Consider the following 16,810-nt stretch of genomic DNA (forward strand, 5'->3'; position numbering starts at 1 on the left):
AAGTGCAAGATGAAGTTGCCCGGGCATATTGGTTTGAAGAAAACAAGAGAGAAAGTGGCAAAAATCACTTTCCATTGAGAAATGACCTTCCCCACAAAAAATTTCCCATACGAATTTTAATCAATTATTGTTTTTTTTATAGCTTATATTCGCATATTATTATTTACGTATTGTCGATTGATTATGTAATAATGTGTGTATTTAAGTCATTGTTAGCTCAATTAATTAATCGCTGACAATTTAATTTCTTAAAATCAAGTGATTGTCATGTTTGGTATTGCCGTTTATTTCTCTATATTTCTCTTCAATTAAAAGATAGAGTTGAAATTTGGGTTGGGTTATACATCCTCATCTTGTTCCATTTATCTATGTTTGTCTCTCGAAGTGCAAGATCGAATTTCACATCGATGTTAGCTTGAAATACATTGTAATCTTGTGTTCATTTATTCCTTTATCGTGGTCATTTCTAGGCCGAGTTAACTCGGTGGTGTTGGTTCATAATGTTTAATGTAGGAGTGAATGAATTACAAAGTCCTGATGAGGGAGGGCCTGCAAATCTTAGACTTTGACTCTAACTTTTCTCCATTTTTTCTGTCAAGTGGCACAGTGACGGTCTGGACCGCTTTCACACTAGGTAAAGCTTTCCAATTTGCTCTTGCCACTCCTCGAACTTTTTTGGACAATCAAAAGACAGTATTGCCCTTGTTCAATGTACAAGATAACATATATGCAGTGGCAATGTTGGGTTTTCAGAATGATGGGGAGCGGTTTCATCAAATCAAGGGTGTTTAGGCAACCAAGTCCCTGTAAATCAAAGGCATCTTTGTCGGCTTGAGAGAATTTCGGACAATGGTGGTTTGTCCAAAGAACATTTTGATTTTCTCATAAACGACGACGTCTTTTGTAACGACTGAAAATTCTACAATACATATACATCAATGTATAGGATGGTAAAAAATGCATGCCCGATAACCATTATTAGGAGAGAAACTTATCAGCGTCAAAAATGCAATTATGAGTAGATAAAAAATTGTGAGAGGTCTCAGGTTCGATGCTCCAAGCTGGTGAATCTGCTTAACTGTGGTCACAAGTAAGGTGAAATTCTTCATAACCTCTCTGGCCCATAAGAGGCGGATAACTGTGACTTGCCACTAATTATCTTCTTAAAAAAAATAGAAATACAATTATGAGTATATGAAACTAAAATCATTACAAGACCCTAATAAAGTTAGGGTAGCATCTGCTTTTAAAGCATCTTCAAAAGAGATGTCAAATTTTAAAAGAAGTGTTATTGGTATTCCAAAAATCTCATTCTACACTCCTCACAAGTGTATTCCCAATTTTAAACATCAAAATGAGATTTGATGGCTTCTGTGGCAATTTGACATTTTGTTCAATTTTTTACTTCACCAAATATGTTATATAATAATGTCATTCTATAATTTTTTTTTTTTTTCTTCATCTCTTTGTGAAGTCCAAATATTAAGACAACAATCAAATATTTGAAATACACAACAACATTTCTTATATATTGCATCACCTTTATCAAAAAATTAATAAATAAACTTGACAACTGCCGTCAAATTTTACAGCAAAAAGACTTGCCTTTTATTAACTGAGCGCCACGAAAAAAACTGAAGACTCCATTAGAGAAAATTTGCTACCCTTTTTTATTTTTATATGTCTGTATAACAGTTTTGACAGAAATATTCTTAAATTCACTTATTTACATTACGTGTACCGTAAAATGGGGGTCGTGGTGGGCGCAGAATTATTAGACACTCGTTTGGAACTTAGTGCATGACCCTAATCTTACTTAAGACGTGATAAAACAGCTTTATTTCCCGACACGTGTACAAAAACTGTACGTGGCGACACGTGTGTGCTATCAAGAGGTCTTTAAGCTAGCCACGTGGCTTCGTGTCCCGATCGTATTCAGCTCGACTACACTATGGCAGCGTGGTCCGGAAACCGTTGGACCGTGCACTGATTCTGTTGTAATTAATTAAGGCTGATTGGATAATTAGTGCAGTGATTTAAGCTGGGATTAGCGTCGGGAATGGTGAAGCTGCGGTACGGGTGACGTCATCAGGCCAATCATGGAGCAGGGAAGGTTTAATCATCGAAGGGCGTGCAGATTAATCCACAGCCGTTAATCCATTTGCATCGAAACTCACAATTCGTTGGTATTTGTTATCGCAAGGTTGTTTTTTTCATGCAGATTATGTGTTTATTTAGATGTTCTTTTAAAATAGTTAAAAGTTCTTTTAGCAAAAATAGTTTTTTTGTTTCAAAAGTATTTATAGTGTTTTCTGTAAGAAACATTGGTTATTTGCTTGTTACATGAAGCATTTTAGTGCTTTTTCAGAATTTACTTGCATTTTTACTAAGAATTGATCCTAAAAATATTTTTACCAAAAACGCTTTCAGTTATTTTAAAAGCATGTATAAACAAGAACTATAGAACTAAGAAATAAAAAATTTATAATTGATTAAGATCCGGGTTTAAGATCCGTTTGGTATATTTGATTACAAGTTTTTAATCACAAATTTTGAATTCTTGTTTGGTAAGATTATTTTAAAAAGTTGAACTTAAAAATAATAAAAAACCATGCCTGAGTTCTGAAAATACAAAAAGGTCATTATTTAAAAATAAAAAAATCTTAGTCCCAATCTCTTCTTTGCGAGTCGAGCTAGGGCTAACTTGGTACATTGCACTTTGAATAAAAAAAAAAAATTATTGCTGTGCTGTAAGAATAAATAGATGTAAAAAGATGGAAAGTGTTTGATAAGCTCTAGTGGTAAAAGTGCGTTTACCAAACAAAACGGTGTTAAAGTATTAGTAAATTTGCATGTAAAACAGTAGTGGATGTGTAAAATGACCCAAAGGACATAATAATTGATGTACTATTAATTTAATTGTTTGGCAAATAAAGATCAATTATATTAAATATACGTTGTTTTCTTAAGAAGTATTACATGCCGCTGATGTGGTCGGCGAAGCAACCAGATTGAATATAAATCAAATGGAATTAACGACCATGATTAACAAAGGTGTTAAGAAGCTAAAACGGTGAATTAAAATCACTTCCCTTACCAAACTAGCTAATTTTCATATTTGAACAAAAAATAGCATTATCTTAAGCAATAGAGCATTACTCGAGAAGTTGGAGCACTTGTTGTGAGCATTCGAGACTTAGAAAATAGACATTGTAGCTTTATATATGTTGATGGCCAAATTTATGACAACTTAAGATTTTACATACTAGTAATTATTTAATATGGTATCATCACTTTGTTGTACGTGTAATCTTATAGTTCAAGTACTACTAAAGTTTCTTCATTTTTTCTTCGATCGCTTTGAAGTATAAAACCTTCTTCTTTTTTTTTGGTAAGGAAGCATAAACCTTTTTTTAATTTATCATGATGATTAAGGATCAAAATTATTTGAGATCAAAATAATGTTGAATTCCAATCAAAGTAAGGGCCATATACGAGATAAGGCAAGGCACATGGGATTTTCCATCTATGAGGTACAGTGCCTTAATTATAGATTTAGTCGAATAATTTTCTTAGGCCATCGATCCCGCTGGCTAAACATTGCTAATGGAAAACATAGCTGTATAACTTTGTTGCTCGATTTCTTTGGTGGAACCCATGATTCTTCAATGGGACCCAAAATTGCAACTTGTGAGCTAGCCTAAGTTCCTTAGTCCTAGGTCCCGACCATGACCCGGTGGTGGATATAGGGACAGTCCACCTCCCTCACACCTACAAACTTCCCATCGTCTTAGGGACACCGTCAAATTTTTTTCGGAGGGGCATCACTGCCATGACAATTACTTGCTCTCTCCTCCTCTTGATTTCTTTTTGTTATTTTTTTTGAACTTTTTACATTTGTCTTTGTCGATTTCTTCGTAGTATGTTCGGAACTACGATGACTATATTTCTAAGAGAAGTTCTTCTGTACGATTATTACATGCGTAAATAATTTCTCACAAATACGAGATCACATGCAGAATCGAATGAAACGAAATTATAAGGAAATACAGTTTTTTTTTATTTTTTATTTTTTATTTTTTATTTTTTTATTTGTGGTTGGTCGCATGATAAGTGTTGTCCACGACCACGATGGACTTTTGAATTTCTCCATTCCTTGGAGTATGAGTTTTTTGTTATCTCGTAAATATGTAAACTTGATGCTAAAGATATCTAGAGAAAATCAACGTAATACGTAGAAATATGAGAACCATGTAAACATTGTGACCGTGATATAACTTGAAAAAGGTTAAGATTTTGTCAACATTGTAAGCGCATGGGGCCTAATTGAGATGATTAAGTGACCAAATGCATGCATAAATCCAATTTGCAGGACCTGTGAAACGGTTTTGGTCCAACCGTCCATGACTAATGGTGTTGATTAATGTCCTCAACCTTGAGTCAAATTCTTAACGAAGATGAGATTATAATCCCATGTTCTTGGTGCTATGAAAAAGACATTGTAGAAACTTAATCGATACGTAGCAAAAATATTTGCTGATCGATCCAAGTTCATCAAGTTCACAATACGATGGACTTGCAATTATTTAGGGTTTCCCTGCAGGTGCACTATGTTTATAATTTTATTTGCTGTGACATCTTCAGTCTTATCATATAGGCTTCTCACGGATGTACTAGGTTGGACATGTAGGAAAATGACTCCACGAAGCCTTATCCTGCCTTTCTTGATGTAACTATTTTCGTGTTTTGTTTAGAACCATATTTCGGGTTTTTAGCTTCGATGCGTGCTTTTATATCTCCAGTGTTTTAAGTATTTATTTTGGCATTCACGAAGAAGGTTTGATTCTTGTTTGTCGATGTACTTCAATGAACGTTTGATTTTCATGATATACTTCGATGAAAGTTCGATTCTTGTTCTTCTATTGTACTTGTTAGGGTTTTATAGGTTCCTTGTGAAGAAAATGAAATAAATTTTCCTTTTTTTAATTCCCTCTCTTCCTAAATTTTCCTTTGCAAACAATTCAAGGAAATAATGAAAAATCCAAAAATCATAAACAAAAATTCATAGGATGACTCAAAATTTGCTAAACAAACCATTTTTTTATTTGGAAGTACAAAATGCAAATCCCCCACCAATGTAAATAATGCGTCATGTTACCTTGCACAGGTACGTACCTGAAGATAGTGCAACAATGTGAAAGCTCAGCTCTACCAAAATAAATCAATTGGAACTTGGAAGAGAAACAGCACACCTTCTTCAATCATACAACAGGCCAGTGGTGATGCATTTGGACCATCAGACAATTCCCTACCATCCAATAATAATGGTCGTTTATATAATTACAACCTTTCATTAATAGTACACAATCATTGAAATATAAAATGTGATATTGCTCGATGTTATAAGGGCATTTCATAGCTTCATTTTTCTGAGTTTTCCACTTAAGTAGTTTTTCGATGTTAGATTGTGATATGAATTTTGTCTGAAAATTACTTGGCACATTTCTTGTAAAAAACATTTATTTACATACAAATCACAAATCGATAAATATACGTAATATTCGCTCAACACATGCATGCAAAGGAAAAATTATGTACATGTATCAAACGTCTCAAACTGTGATTTTGTTCGTAAAGAGGCTTATTACATACAATAGCCAAATATTTTTCAATAATTATTTCTTGAGAAATGCTAATTAAAGGTATTATCTCAAAAATGAAACTCTCCATGACTATCTGCCACCTCATAGTTTAACATTAATTTTCGTTCTAACATTATTTTTTTGTAGTATGCATTAGAATGTTTTTTGGTCAAAGCAAAAAACAGTAAGTATACTTCACACATGCATCGGCACCAATGAATGAGCTAGAGGAGGCACGAGTCTAAACAGTAGTGTCTCTTGTATTTTGACATATAATCTGTCTGATCACAAAGCTAATTATACAACCAACGATGTGAAGTTGCATTCCAAGACATATAAATGGAGTTGCTGGTGACCCAACATATCCAAAAATTCTGTTCATGAATGTTTCAAGTTTAACGTTCAAAATAATGATTTATTTATTCATTATGAAAATTGACTCAATGAGGATACGAATTTTTCTTTCTTCTTTCTTACAATGATAATTTAGATTAACATATTTTCCCTTTAATGCAAAAATATTGACTTACAGTTTTGACTAACGTATCTAACCCACGTCTACGTAGTTAGGAATTTAATTTAACCGAGTAGGATTTTAATTTTTACTAAATTTGTGAGCATGACCAATTTGCTCAGTCTCCTTCTCTTCTGATTAATTTGCCCAGTTTCATTTTTATCCTTTGATCTGATTTGCTCAATTACCTAACTAAACCAATCGATTTTCTGACCATTTTATCTTATGCAAATGTAAAAAATAATTCAAGAATCAGACAATAAATTTCCAATTTTAGTAAGATTTCTGTAAATCTAGTTGGGACTTAACTATTAAGTACTAATCACAAATGGAGATGGTGCATTAACATTTGAACAATGCTTGGCTGCTAAAAGCTCAGCAAGAATTCCTGCACAAAAGTGACGTGGCATGTCCAAAGGACAACATGTGTGGTTTTACTTTTTTGTTCCGTCGTCACCATCTTCTTCTCTCTTCCTCTCCAACCCCTCAGATTTGAAATTTGAGTAGGCGTGGGTTGTGATGATCGGTAGGCTATGGCGGTGGCGGATAACAGTTGACAATAAGCTACAACTTTAATGGTGGCCTAAAATGATGGTGGGTTGAGCGGGAGTTGCCGATTGGAAGAGTCAGAAAGAGGAACATTACCTGGGTTAAAGAACAAAACCAGAGTTTATAGATTTTTGGAACTAAAAAGAAAACCACACGTGTTGTCATCTAGTTCTCCAACGTCATTTACGTGCAGGAAGTCTTGCTGAATTTGCAGCAGCTAAGCATTGTTCTTAATATTTAGGATTTAGGCCTAGCTAGTTAGTTATTCACCAGGCCATGACGAATCTAATTTAGGATAGTATAAATCTAGTTGCTGTACTTTGGCAAACCTAGAGGATCCAAAACAAAATCATACAGTGTTGTGGTAATTAAAGGGGATTTGGAACCTCTCCTGGGTAAGGGGTCCAAATCTTCCTCATCCAATAATATAGGCTATTGAATTTCGATCCAACAATTACAAACAAATAATTCATTTAAAAGTTATTATAATTATAACGATTGGATCAAAATCTAACAATCCGTGTTATTGAATTAGAAAGATTCGTACCCTGCTCAAGAAAGGATCCAAATCCTTGCCAAAGGTCGGTGAAACATTTAAAACTACAATACTGTTGCCCTTTGGCCCTGGTCAGTAAAGAGATTAAAAAAATTAATGCCACACTTCCTAACAAAATTCATCACGAAAAAATTGATGGGACATTCTGCACTTTTTTCTTCTGTTTCCCATTTAATTGGTTAAGGCAACAACCAGCATCACTTCCATAGAGCACTTTTTGCGTGTTTCTTCTCCAATGGTCATGGTAGCATATGACCTACATGAACATGGGTTATTAGGGATTTAACCAATTAGGTCAAATGTACGATTAAGATTATTTGGTACGTTATAATCTGTGGAATTTTTCAGGTCAACGGGCTGAGGGCCCATTTCAACAACATTAATATTATCCCCACTTTATCACCTGTCCAATCAATCAGTGGGGTTTTATCACAAAATGTCTGAATATTAGTTAAAATGAGATAATTCTATTTTAAGTGATTCTCTTCTTTCCCTCTTGCCGACGTGGGATGAATGGGATTCCAACATAATCCTTGTGTTTTACTAGCTCGAATTTGAATTTGGCTTACATCATTTTCTATTTGGCCCATTTGGTTAATCAATCAGTCATTTTCGTCTAATTCATGCGTTACTCTGCATACATCACTCATAGAAAAACTCACATATCATAGTTAACTGGTGTAAAGTTATGCAAAATAGATCAAGATTGTCAGTGTGATGAGACACAAAAACCACGTTAGGGACCATTTGATAATTAGTTCGTTTTCAGATTTATATTTTTGGGTGAATGAAAAACAGTTACTAAATAAGTTTTTAATTTGCAGCTATCAGTTAAATTCATTGATATATATTTGGGTTCCTACTTGAAAGCTCGTAGAAGTTCAAAACCACAAGGCATGCATAAAGTGAGAACAGTGAGTCGTGCTCCAATGGGTATGGGAACAAAAAATAATTGCAGAGTTTAACTCCCAAAGAGTATGCAAGAGCCTAAAATGATGGCCTATGTTTCAAGAAACACAAGTTCCAGCTGGTCTGATTTAGCAAACACAAGCACAAACACATGAGGTTTGTCAAATTATCAACACCAAACTCGATTGCTCGTGGTTCAATTATCGTTTATGGTGCCACTGCTGCAACTTTGCATGTGCTTATTAGCAATTGAGTTATTTTCCATATTGCCAATTGATTTTATGGTGAAACCTCAACTTTCTTCATGGTATTAGAGTAGAGTGTCCCGCGTGTAAAGCCTAACGGCCACACGTGCTCCATGTCACCTGATTTGTGTTGTCCACGACTCCACGTGCTAGGCTTGAAAATTCGTCAAACGTGAAGAGGGGTGTATGGTGAGAGGATCAATCCCACATTGGAGAAAAGAGAGAATTGATATGTGCTTAATAAGACTATAAGTAATTGAGCTACTTCCCATGTTATTAATTGATTTTATGGTGGAACCTCAACTTTTTTCATATACAACTGCAAGCATAGCCATTACAAACTATCCACAACTGATCATTAACTAACAGCCATGATTAATCATTACAACTAAGTAACCTGCAAAAACTGTCAAAACTAATCTAAATTACTAAGACTAACCACATTAAATATTGAGCTAATGCGTCACATGGACTAGCTATTACTTGGGTGCATAAGGAGAGCATACTCACTCAAATTGATGTTGTTACGCTCACGTCTGCAATCAATATGTTCCCTACCTAATTCTTCATGGCAGTGACCAAATGTCATTTTCAAACTCCGCGGAAATGATCGCCTCCACCTGGACACAAGCTTTATCTCATTAATGGCGTCTGACGAGTCTACCGAACAGACCTTCGCATTGTTGTACACAGCTTGAATAATTTCTCTGGGTTGGTGGTGATGGTGGTGAATCAGCTCATCTGATATGAGGTACGTGAAAAGCCCGTTGTTCAACCAAATACCAACGGATCCTACGTGCATGCTGCTCCGATCGGGCCCCTGGTCCCCCGTTCAGGTCCGTTTCGAAACGTAGGACTCAGTTTGCATTATTTTTCACTTTTGATAGAGAGCTGAGAGAAAATTGGTTCATCAGGATGAGTGACGATGATCAAGGCTTAAAAGATGGGAAGTGTTAAGAGAAAAATGGGACGATAAATGTCTAAAACTGATTTTATGGGCGAAAATGGCAAAAGCCCAAAATTATACAAAATAGCCCAAACGCTTGGGCTACAACGCAATCAACTCTGAGCATAGCTCCACCCTTGCTGACTAGTTGGTCAGTCCATCACAAAGAGGAGGAGCCTCTGTGCATTGAAATTGTACTTGCATGCTTCAACAAAAAAAATAATAATAATTGTACTTACGTGCCGTTGAATGATAACCCCAATATAACGGGGCCTTATTGTGGGAGTGTCTTACTGAATCACGCTGTTTTATTTAAGTTTTTCTCTAATCTAACTTAGCTTTCTGCTTTTTGATAGTCAGTCTCGTATCCAAACAATACCGAAGTTCTGATTCAAGCATTAATAAGAAAGAAGTTAAAGACAGAAAATTCTTAAAGAAGCTCAATTATGTTGTTTTGCTAGGGTTTTGAAGGTGATTCTAATGAGAGCGAGAGAGCGAGAGAGAGCGATACAGAGAGATCGAGAGGAAGGAATAGTAAAGGGTTTTGCGATTGTGGCTTTGAAAATTTTGGGTGGTTTCCGGGTTTAGTAGTTGGGTTTTATGTTGCCTTTGTTTAAAGGTTGTCTTATCTTGCTTATTGTTTCTTTTCTAAGTTCACTATTTTAGGTACTGATAGTGTTGTATAATTTGGTCTATTAATTTGCTTAAATATTCCTTTGCCGTAGATTTCTTAGTACTTTGCTGCCGTTTGGAGTTAATCTTGTAGATGTTCTTGATGTCGCGGTTATGGAGATGGATGTAGTGTAGGCAATGCATAAGAGTATCTGTTCCGAGGCTCACATCGATGGAGCAGAAGCAGAAAAGTCAGTGAATCTGTTGAATGTAGAGAATTTGAATATAATTCACCTTATTAATTATGATCGTGGATTTTGTTTGACTTATTCAATTAATTAGTTGAAAAAAATGCTTAAATGTTAAAATGATCCTATATTTTACTCTATCAGTCAATTTAGTCTTTGTGTTTTCAATTTGACTAAATCAGTCCCTGTATTTATATTTGTTAGCCAAATTAAGACAAACTATTAAAAGACCGTTAAAATTGACATGTTATAAATTGCATAGTACTCAAGTGAATCGAACAAAGCATCACTTTCTAAAGATGGGCATTTTATCTGTTTAGGTGTGTACATGAAATTTACGTTTTTGTCCTCTCACGAACTTGACACATGTCAATTTTAATTATCTTTAAACATATTAGTTTCAATTGACTAACGAATGTAAACTTAAATTTGAACAAATTAAAAACATAAAGACTAAATTAGCTGATAAAATATAACACATGAATCATTTTGACATTTGCCTAAAAAACTGTGTGAGAAACCGTTCGGTAGAACTTACTTTTGGAAACAAAATGTCGGTGAATCTGTTGAATGTATAGCCTTGGAAGGGAGGAGAGCAGTTAACCATTTCAACCATTTGACTGGCACAGAGAACCTGACAGATGAGATTTGGACGAGACAACTGAAAGGGATGGGAAGCGCAGAACACGCTGTTTTGTCAAACCCACAAACGCATCGGCATGCAGAAGGTCTTCGGCTTTGGGTCATGTGCTCTCGTCAGTTGAAGCACATGCCGCTGCAGCACTGATATATTGAATGGAGGAGGATTCTCTTCTTTAACCCTTTTTTTTTTTTTTTTTTTTTCTATTATTATTTAAATGATCACGTTTAAATTATGTCAACATCTTATATTAATTTTTATATAAAAAAAAAAGACAAAATAAAGAATATAAGAGAAGAGAATGAAAGGAGACGGAAAAAGGAAAGCAGAGAATCATTGTCCATATTGAACAGAGTTAGCACTACGGTGACATTTTTTTTTTCTTTTCTTTCTAAGCAATATATTGTTCTGTTTTTTTTTTTTAAAAAAACAATATATTGTTATGTTGAGAAATGGGAAGAGATCCCCTTCGGATCTCTTCTATCAAATTTTAGAGATTTGGAGATCTGAACTCTTAAAATTTGATTCAACGGTTACAGACAGGTGATTTCTCTATAAGTAATAATAACTATAGCTGTTGGATCAAATTTCAAGAGTCCGGATCTCCAGATTCCTAAAATTTAGTGAGAGAGATTCGAAAGAGATCTCTTCTCTAAAGAAATTTACACCCAACAGATAAACTCGTTTCATTCGTGTCTATAAATGCAAAATAACCAAAATTTCCATTTTCTTGTCTGTGAGCTAGATGATATTGCGGGGACACCCCTACTCCCAATGCGCTTAACTACCTCTACCCTCCCTTCTTCAATGCACCGTCCATTACTTGTTCAATGAAAAAAAGATTTATCACTGGAGTTCAACCTATGCATTTGATATTAAGTTACTGTTGACATATTGTATGATTTATTTTAACTTGAATATAGTATATAGTGAAAAAATTTAGGGTGAAGAAATGGGGGAGAATCTAAAGGACCTGTTGTTGCGGTGGTGATAGGAGCTCTATGATTTTAAAGAATTTCTTGCCGGCTTTGCGGAGGAGAGGCTGGTAGAATCACAGAGAAGTCGAGATTTGAGAGCGAAAGAGAGCAACAAAAGCAGAGTTTTGTGAGGGTGAAAAGTGAATACGGAAGGAAAAGTGGAGAAGAAGCCGAAGTAGAACCCTCGGTGATGTGGACACGTGGGTAGCAAGGGCAAATTTGTCTTGTTGCTGTACAAAAATGGGAAAATACACACGACCAAGAGCATTTGGAGGACACGTTGGTCAGTTCACCGTTAATGAACAAGAACATTGAGTTTGAATTTTAGTGTGTGTATAATTTGAGCAAATGAGGAAGAGTAATGATTTTAACATTTTTAATTTTTTGTCTGACGCTCTGTATTTTGTTTTTATTTATCCATTTGCTTTTGATTTATTCAATAAAGTTAACAACAAGAATGCTAAATTGCTAATAAGAGTAACTCCACCCATATCCACTTTGCGCCAGCACCCAGCCCATTTATCCACTTAATTGAACAGTAATAGACCCAATGAACAGTAATAGGCCAAAGCATCTCCACCCCAAAAAAAATATACTGGCACCTAGTCTAAAAATGCGCTGGCACAAACGATCTTCACCCCTACAAAATGCGCTAGCACCCAGTTCATTTAAAATATTAAATAATTTTTTTTATAAAATAATAAATAAAAAAAATAGTTTTAATTTCGGATAGGATTTTTAACCAATCTCGTCACGTCACGTGTCATTATCCGAACGTACTATTTTTTGAATAGATTTCCGCTAAGATTTTCAACCAATCCCGACAACCCACGTGTCACTTCCTGTTTACAATAATTTAGGCAAGATTTCGATAAGATTTTTAACCAATCTCGTCACGCCACGTGTCATTATCCGAACGTACTATTTTTTTAATAGATTTCCGCTAAGATTTTCAACCAATCCCGACACGCCACGTGTCACTTCCTATTTACAATAATTTAGCCAAGATTTCGATAAGATTTTCAACCAATCACGTAGTGCCATGTGGCATTGTCCAGAACCTCTTTTTTTTTTTTTTGTCCATATAACCCCTACATCCCTACATCCATCCTCACACTAAACTCAATCTTTTTTTTTAGCTCAGAATTCTTCTTTATCGTTTTCAAATCTTGAGTTCTTACAATGTCTTCTTCAAGGAGAGCGTATAAACAGTTGCAAGAGCAGCAGAAAAGGTTGTTGGCACAACAGGAAGAATTGGTCAATCTTGACCAAGGTGGAGGTGGAGATGAGGCATTCGCAATGGAGGAGGATGAGGATGATCACCATAGAAGGCGGAGGGCCTCATATTCCCGCCGTATCATGGAAGCTATGGGTCAGATAGTCAAACCCAGACGTGCGGCAAACATCGATAGAAGAAGGGAAAGACGAGGTAAAGATCTCTTGGAAGATTATTTTATTCCCAACAGCGTTTTCCCTGATCATGTTTTTAGACGTCGTTTTAGAATGCAACGAAGTTTGTTCGTTAAATCATGAGTGATGTTTGCAACCATGATCTATATTTTGTGCAAAAAGATGATGCTTTTCATGTTCTAGGTCTTCTTCCTGAGCAAAAAATTACGGCTGCCTTGCGAATGCTTGAATATGGAGCATCTGCAGATCAAGTGGATGAGATCGCAAGGATGGGAAAAACAACGGTTCTGGAGTCCCTGATGCGGTTTTGCTCTACAATTGAAGCCCTCTACACCAATGAGTACCTTCAATGAGTACCTTCGGCAACCCACGACAAGGGACTTGCGAAGGCTTCTGAGGAAGGGTGAGATGCGAGGCTTCCCTGGCATGATTGGAAACATCAACTGCATGCACTGGACATGGAAAAACTGTCCAAGTGCGTGGCAAGGAACTTATGGCGACAGAAAATGAGCCAAAAACATCATTCTGGAAGCAGTGGCTTCTTTTGATACATGGATTTGGCATGCTTTTTTTGGTGTTCCAGGAGCTCAGAATGACCTAAATGTCCTTGCCCAATCTCCAGTGTTTGACGAACTGCTACAAGAAAATGGGCCGAGATGCACATATTGGGTTAATGGTAATAAATACGAGGGACCATACTACCTTGCAGATGGTATTTACCCAAGGTGGTCAACATTTGTCAAAACAGTGCCACACCCGCAGAGTTAAAAAGAGAAACACTTCGCAAAGTGTCAAGAAGGGTGTAGGAAGGATGTCGAGCGTTGTTTTGGTATCCTGCAAGCTCGTTGAGCCATTGTCAGGGCTGCAGCTAGAATGTTTGATGTCGAGGCTCTTCGAACCATCATGATGACGTGTATTATTCTCCACAACATGATTGTTGAAGACGAGTACGATTATGATGCCATCGATGAATACGAGTGTGACATCCCACATCGCCCAGGGGAGTGATCCTTAAATGTATATTCACATCTCTACCTAGCACGAGGCCTTTTGGGAGCTCACTGGCTTCGGGTTCCGTAGGAACTCCAAAGTTAAGCGAGAAGGGGGCTAGAGCAATCCCATGATGGGTGACCCACTGGGAAGTTGCTCGTGAGTTCCCAAAAACAAAACCGTGAGGGAATGGTAAGCGCAAAGCGGACAATATCGTTCTATGGTGGTAGAGCGGGCCCGGGAAGTGATCCGTCCCTGGCCGGGATGTGACAATTTGGTATCAGAGCCTAACCTTGGTCACGTGTGTGCCGACGAGGACGTCGGGCCCCTATGGGGGGTGGATTGTGACATCCCACATCGCCCAGGGGAGTGATCCTTAAATATATATTTTCATCCCTACCTAGCACGAGGTCTTTTGGGAGCTCACTGGCTTCGGGTTCCGTAGGAACTCCGAAGTTAAGCGAGAAGGGGGCTAGAATGATGGGTGACCCACTGGGAAGTTGCTCGTGAGTTCCCAAAAACAAAACCGTGAGGGAATGGTAAGCCCAAAGCGGACAATATCGTGCTATGGTGGTGGAGCGGGCTCGGGAAGTGATCCGCCTCGGGCCGGGATGTGACAACGAGCCGGATCCGATGAACAGCTCAAGAACACAAATCTACTATGCTCATGACCGGACCGAAGATCCCGTGCAACACGAGCCGTTGGAACGGGATGGACGTTACAATGAATTGATCGTTCAACGATACACTTCATTGCAAGAGCCATACTGGCACATAACCCGCCAGAATGACTTGATTGACCATCAGTGGAGATTGCACGAAGGCGAAGATAATTAAAATAAGGCTTGTGGTTGAAGAATAAAGTGTATTGTTTTTTAAGTAATCTTATTTAGTGTGTTTGTTTTTTTTTTTTAAGTTTAAATGGTGAGGTTATGTAATTTTATTTGGTGTTTTTTTTTTAAATGTTTATTTGGTGAGTTTATGTAATCTTATTCAAATATTTAATAAAGTACAAAAATTACATAAGAAATTAAATAAAGTTCTAAAAATAAATAAGAAATTACATAAGAAATTAAATAAAGTTCTAAAAGTAAATAAGAAATTACATAAGAAATTAAATAAAGTTCTAAACGTAAATAAGAAATTACATAAGAAATTAAATAAAGTTCTAAAAATAAATAAGAAATTACATAAGAAATTAAATAAAGTTCTAAAAGTAAATAAGAAATTACATAAGAAATTAAATAAAGTCTGTGAAGTTAGGATATGTGGTGGTAGGATCTTGGTTGCTAGGATTTCTGTAGCTGGAACCCCCTTGACTTGTTTCGGCATCTCTTGCACGCCTCCTTCGCACGACATCTCTTTTTTCTGATGTCCAAAAATATTTTGAATTCGGAGACAATCCTACTAGAGACTTGTTCATAGTGTCACGATCTGTTTGAGCCATCCTTTCTTCTCTAAGCATCTCATTCTCTCGATGAAGTGCTTCTCTAATCATCTCGTTCTCTCGATTAACTATTTCTCTTTGTCTCTCAGCCGCCGCATCACGAGCCTCAGTAGCTGCAATAATTGCTGCCATAACAATAGATTTTTCCTCATCTCTAGCCTTTTCCCATGTCATGTTCAGTTCACCTTGACGAGTAAGTTCCTCCATATACTTAGTGTAGTCATTTTTGGAAGAACTACATTTTTTCTTTGATGCCTTTTTACCTTGAGGCATGAGGGACTGACGAGTCGGTTGGGTCTCTGGCACTTGTTCAGGCGTCCATTCCGTGTCTTCAAATGTGTTGGCTTCTTCTTCGGCTGTGTCTGCTTCTGGCGAACTGTGTAGACCCATACCGTGCATGACAACTTCTGGACCGGTTGCCACAATTTTGTATCTAGGGCAATCTTTGACAATTTGCCAACATTCCCATTTGTTGAATGATTTGTTATGGTTCTTTGCATTGTAGAATGCTTGTGCTTGTAGTGTCTATAAAAATGTGGGATAAGATAGTATTAAAACGGGTGTAACACTAATAAATAAATTAAAATATTGATGGACGTGGAATGCATATAAATTACATAAGAAATTACATAGAAATTACATAAAATAATGATGGGCGTGGAATGCATATTACATAAAAATTACATAAGAAATTAAATAAATTAAAATATTGATGTGGGTGGAATGCATATAAATAAATAAAAATATTGTTACCTCATCCGCTAAACTTGTCCCACTACGCAGATTACCAGAAGCATGAGAGAGGGCGTTTTTCCAACAAGTAAAGGATGCGTTGAGTTTTTTCCAACGACCTTGAAGACCTTGACTAGATCTGGCATCTTTTCCATGTACATCGCAAAACGATTTCGTAATTTTACTCCACATTTCTCGCTTATCCATCTCATTACCCGTAATCGGGTCATGAGTAGTACGAACCCAACATTCACACAACGTAACATCTTCACTGAGCTTCCACGAAGTCATTTTTTTCTCTCAAAGTGTACAAAATATTCAAATGTAGAAAGTGTAGAAAATATTGAAATGTGGTGTAAGGTGGAAAATGAGGGTTAGGTATTTATAGAAAAA

This window comes from Pyrus communis, chromosome 9 (assembly GCF_041283825.1).
Source record: "Pyrus communis isolate YQ-2024b chromosome 9, ASM4128382v1, whole genome shotgun sequence".
NCBI lineage: Eukaryota > Viridiplantae > Streptophyta > Magnoliopsida > Rosales > Rosaceae > Pyrus > Pyrus communis.